Here is a 6,000-nt window from a genome sequence, read left to right as displayed (position 1 = left end):
TAACGATACGAGAGTATTAAGAGTTGAATCCAACTTATCAGGCATGAACCCCATGCGCCTGAACTTACAGGCCCGAAGGCCATGCTCGGACATGCGAAGAGACTTACGCCTCATGGGCTGATCAAAATTGGGGAATAATCCCCAATGAGTCGATATCGCCAACAACGAACCGCAGGTTGTCGTGCTTGATTTATTTTGTCCTTCCTTTCCTTCAATGCCGAACGGACGATCACTGTGAACGTGGATCGTTTGTAAGAATGACTGTCTGCTGAAACGACACAAAAAACACAAACTACAGCAGAGACTAGTCATGTGTTGAAACTACTAGGTCGCTAAAATACTGTCGTAACTAACAAATCAACGAAAGTGTATCGGAAAACTATGGCCCTGTTATAAACTTATGCATAATGCTTAGTTAATAATTCTATCAAAACAGCGTGAAATATAAATGAACTAAGCACAATTATCAAGCAGCACTTGAAAATTCCGCTAATTAGAGCTCCATAACGGACGGAGTAAGCATAAGCAAATAAAGTCAAAGATACGCCAATTCGTAATGACCTTGTGTAAGGTCAACGATACCGTGGTGGGACGGTGATTTTACACGACAAAAGTCCCGACAAGTGACAAATCACTCAAAAATTGTCAGAAATTGTAAAATAGAGCATACAATCTGTAGTAGATCGATAAATCCTCACCATAAATCCAAAATGTACGTTGGATGGGCACATAGGAAACAAAAAGGGCTGGATTGTCTGAAGATATATGTACCACGTGTAGAGCAACGAAGCTAAAATCTGGCGACACCTGGTGGTATCACGGGGAGGTAATGGGCAAGAGTATATATATATATATATATATATATATATATATATATATATATATATATATATATATATATATATGGAAAGACTAATTTTCTTCTTTAGTAGGGCTGGATTCACAAGGTAGCAGGCTAATATTCCTAATGTAATGTGATTGAGGAACGTATTCGAAGGAGACAAATTTGTTTTTAAGGTTTAAATTTCTAGAAAGTCACATGCCATATGCACTATTTTTCCACAGATACCACTTGGTAAATTTAATAAGCAATCTGATTGTATCAGTTTCTTTCAGCTGTATCCAGTCATAAAGTGGACTGGTATATACCATTTCTGTCAAGGGTTGGTGTGGAACAAAGTGGATCAATATGCCATGGCTAGCAAATATGCTTCTGGCAATGACCATAATATTTACAAACTTTCATAGCAATACATGAAACACTGGGAGACAATATTTTACAAGATTCTGTCACATACTGCTACAAGACAAAAAGGGCAATAACTCTTAACAAATATCGCAGAAGCAAAATGACTCGTCTATGTACACATCTCCAGATGATGACTGTAATATTTATCTCCAGATGATGACTGTAATATTTATCTCCAGATGATGACTTTATTATTTATCATGTTTCACTGCAATCCATCAAAATGGGCAATAACCCTACCAAATACTGCATGAGCAAAGTGAGTTGTTGATATTTGAATCTTCATAATGTTTGCCAACACTCAAAGCAATCATTAAAAAGTCATGTGGTACTAGTTGCAATCACAAATGTGGGATTAACAGATGGAAGAATGGACACAGGAAGAATGAACACATGGAACACTTTTCCTACTGAAATCTGTACTTCTAATAATAATTGTTGTATTGAAAATAAGCAGATATATCTTGTCATTATTTAAAATCATATTTATACTTATTCTTGCACATGTTTCAATGCCATTAATCTGCAGAATTGAGAATTATAGGTAGACCACCACATTTTCAATGCCAACAATCCATTAATGAAGAAATACAGGTAGACCACCACATTTATTATATGCCAAGAATCTATCAATGGAGAAATACAGGTAGTCCACCACATTTATTATATGCCAAGAAACCATTAATGGAGACATACAGGTAGACCACCACATTTATTATATGCCAAGAATCTATTAATGGAGAAATACAGGTAGTCCACCACATTTATTATATGCCAAGAATCTATTAATGGAGACATACAGGTAGACCACCACATTTATTTTATGCCAAGAATCCATTAATGGAGATATACAGGTAGACCACCACATTTATTATATGCCAAGAATCTATTAATGGAGACATACAGGTAGACCACCACATTTTTCAATGCCAAGAATCCATTAATGGAGACATACAGGTAGACCACCACATTTATTATATGCCAAGAATGTATTAATGGAGACATACAGGTAGACCACCACATTTTTCAATGCCAAGAATCCATTAATGGAGACCTACAGGTAGACCACCACATTTATTATATGCCAAGAATCCATTAATGGAGACATACAGGTAGACCACCACATTTATTATATGCCAAGAATCTATTAATGGAGAAATACAGGTAGTCCACCACATTTATTATATGCCAAGAATCTATTAATGGAGACATACAGGTAGACCACCACATTTATTATATGCCAAGAATCTATTAATGGAGACATACAGGTAGACCACCACATTTTTCAATGCCAAGAATCCATTAATGGACACATACAGGTAGACCACCACATTTATTATATGCCAAGAATCCATTAATGGAGACATACAGGTAGACCACCACATTTATTATACGCCAAGAATCAATCAATGGAGAAATACAGGTAGACCACCACATTTATTATATGCCAAGAATCTATTAATGGAGACATACAGGTAGACCACCACATTTTTCAATGCCAAGAATCTATTAATGGAGACATACAGGTAGACCACCACATTTATTATATGCCAAGAATCCATTAATGGAGACATACAGGTAGACCACCACATTTATTATATGCCAAGAATCCATTAATGGAGAAATACAGGTAGTCCACCACATTTATTATATGCCAAGAATTCATTAACGGAGACATACAGGTAGACCACCACATTTATTATATGCCAAGAATCCATTAATGGAGACATACAGGTAGACCACCACATTTATTATATGCCAAGAATCCATTAATGGAGACATCAATGTAGACCACCACATTTATTATATGCCAAGAATCCAATAATGGAGACATACAGGTAGACCACCACATTTTTCAATGCCAAGAATCTATTAATGGAGACATAAAGGTAGACGACCACATTTATTATATGCCAAGAATCCATTAATGGAGACAAACAGGTAGACCACCACATTTATCATATGCCATGAATCCATTAATGGAGACATACAGGTAGACCACCACATTTATTATATGCCAAGAATCCATTAATGGAGAAATACAGGTAGTCCACCACATTTTTCAATGCCAAGAAACCATTCAATAGAGATAAAAGGTAGACCACCACATGTTTTATATGCCAAGAATCTATTAATGGAGACATACAGGTAGACCACCACATTTATTATATGCCAAGAATCTATTAATGGAGAAATACAGGTAGTCCACCACATTTATTATAAGCCAAGAATTCATTAACGGAGACATACAGGTAGACCACCACATTTATTATATGCCAAGAATCCATTAATGGAGACATACAGGTAGACCACCACATTTATTATATGCCAAGAATCCATTAATGGAGACATCAATGTAGACCACCACATTTATTATATGCCAAGAATCCAATAATGGAGACATACAGGTAGACCACCACATTTTTCAATGCCAAGAATCTATTAATGGAGACATAAAGGTAGACGACCACATTTATTATATGCCAAGAATCTATTAATGGAGACAAACAGGTAGACCACCACATTTATTATATGCCAAGAATCTATTAATGGAGACATACAGGTAGACCACCACATTTATTATATGCCAAGAATCCATTAATGGAGAAATACAGGTAGTCCACCACATTTATTATATGCCAAGAATCCAATAATGGAGACATACAGGTAGACCACCACATTTTTCAATGCCAAGAATCTATTAATGGAGACATAAAGGTAGACGACCACATTTATTATATGCCAAGAATCTATTAATGGAGACAAACAGGTAGACCACCACATTTATTATATGCCAAGAATCTATTAATGGAGACATACAGGTAGACCACCACATTTATTATATGCCAAGAATCCATTAATGGAGAAATACAGGTAGTCCACCACATTTATTATATGCCAAGAATCCATTAATGGAGACATACAGGTAGACCACCACATTTTTCAATGCCAAGAATCTATTAATGGAGACATATAGGTAGACCACCACATTTTTCAATGCCAAGAATCCATTAATGGAGACATACAGGTAGACCACCACATTTATTATATGCCAAGAATCCATTAATGGAGACATACAGGTAGACCACCACATTTTTCAATGCCAAGAATCTATTAATGGAGACATACAGGTAGACCACCACATTTTTCAATGCCAAGAAACCATTCAATAGAGATAAAAGGTAGACCACCACATGTTTTATATGCCAAGAATCTATTAATGGAGACATACAGGTAGACCACCACATTTTTCAATGCCAAGAAACCATTCAATAGAGATAAAAGGTAGACCACCACATGTTTTATATGCCAAGAATCTATTAATGGAGACATATAGGTAGACCACCACATTTTTCAATGCCAAGAATCCATTAATGGAGACATACAGGTAGACCACCACATTTATTATATGCCATGAATCCATTAATGGAGACATACAGGTAGACCACCACATTTATTATATGCCAAGAATCTATTAATGAAGACATACAGGTAGACCACCACATTTTTCAATGCCAAGAAACCATTCAATAGAGATAAAAGGTAGACCACCACATGTTTTATATGCCAAGAATCTATTAATGGAGACATACAGGTAGACCACCACATTTATTATATGCCAAGAATCCATTCAATTGAGATAAAAAGGTAGACTACTACATTTTTCTATCCCAAGAATCTATAGAATGGAGAATAAAAGGTATAGTCTTCACCTACCCTCCCATTTGCTTGTACCTCCATACCAATTTTAAAAATGAAACACCTACCCTCCCATTTGCTTGTACCTCCATACCAATTTTAAAAATGAAACACCTACCCTCCCATTTGCTTGTACCTCCATACCAATTTTAAAAATGAAACACCTACCCTCCCATTTGCTTGTACCTCCATACCAATTTTAAAAATGAAACACCTACCCTTCCATTTGCTTGTACCTCCATACCAATTTTAAAAATGAAACACCTACCCTCCCATTTGCTTGTACCTCCATACCAATTTTAAAAATGAAACACCTACCCTCCCATTTGCTTGTACCTCCATACCAATTTTAAAAATGAAAAGCATCAAGAGAGAATTACAGGTAAACAACCACATCTTTATATGCTAAGAATCCACTGAATAGAGAATTACAGGTTGTCATGTTGTGGGGGAAAGTTTGCTGATGATCCATGCTTCATATACACACATATTTTCTTATAGTTAATTTGTAGTAAGAGCACCTGGAATATTATCAATATATATTATGTAAGATTACGACTTTAGACTGATTTGGACACAAAGAAACTGCCTGTGTGTTGTTTAACCATTATGCAACGACCCGTTCACGGTCAAATTCAAAGGGAATTCTATGACCAGGTAGAGGTGCCTTTGTTTGTTTTGCACTCAGTCAGTGATGTCAAGACTGGGTTGGAGCAAGTTCAGGATTTCCAGGATCGGAAATCTGAGAGCAACAAGTAAGTGTTAAATTACCCCAAGGCAGTTTTCAAAGAGCCCAGATCATTACCAATCGAAACTGCGAGAGATTCAAATCTTGGGCGGAGTCTCAATAAGCTATTTGTTCAGACTAAGTCCATTTTTCCATTAGTACATGTTCGAACATAGCTAGATGACTGTCAAATGTCAATAAGAGTTCATGAACAAAAAAACTATTTTGAAGAAAAAATCTACTGTAGCTCATAAACTCTTCATGATTCATTTTACAATCATAATGAGAAATTGTGGCATCTAAAATAAACAGCAGTTCCATTTAA

The sequence above is a fragment of the Sinohyriopsis cumingii genome, chromosome 15, assembly GCF_028554795.1.
Source record: "Sinohyriopsis cumingii isolate HCF-2022 chromosome 15, ASM2855479v2, whole genome shotgun sequence".
In the NCBI taxonomy this organism is placed as follows: domain Eukaryota; kingdom Metazoa; phylum Mollusca; class Bivalvia; order Unionida; family Unionidae; genus Sinohyriopsis; species Sinohyriopsis cumingii.
This window is presented reverse-complemented; position numbering follows the sequence as displayed.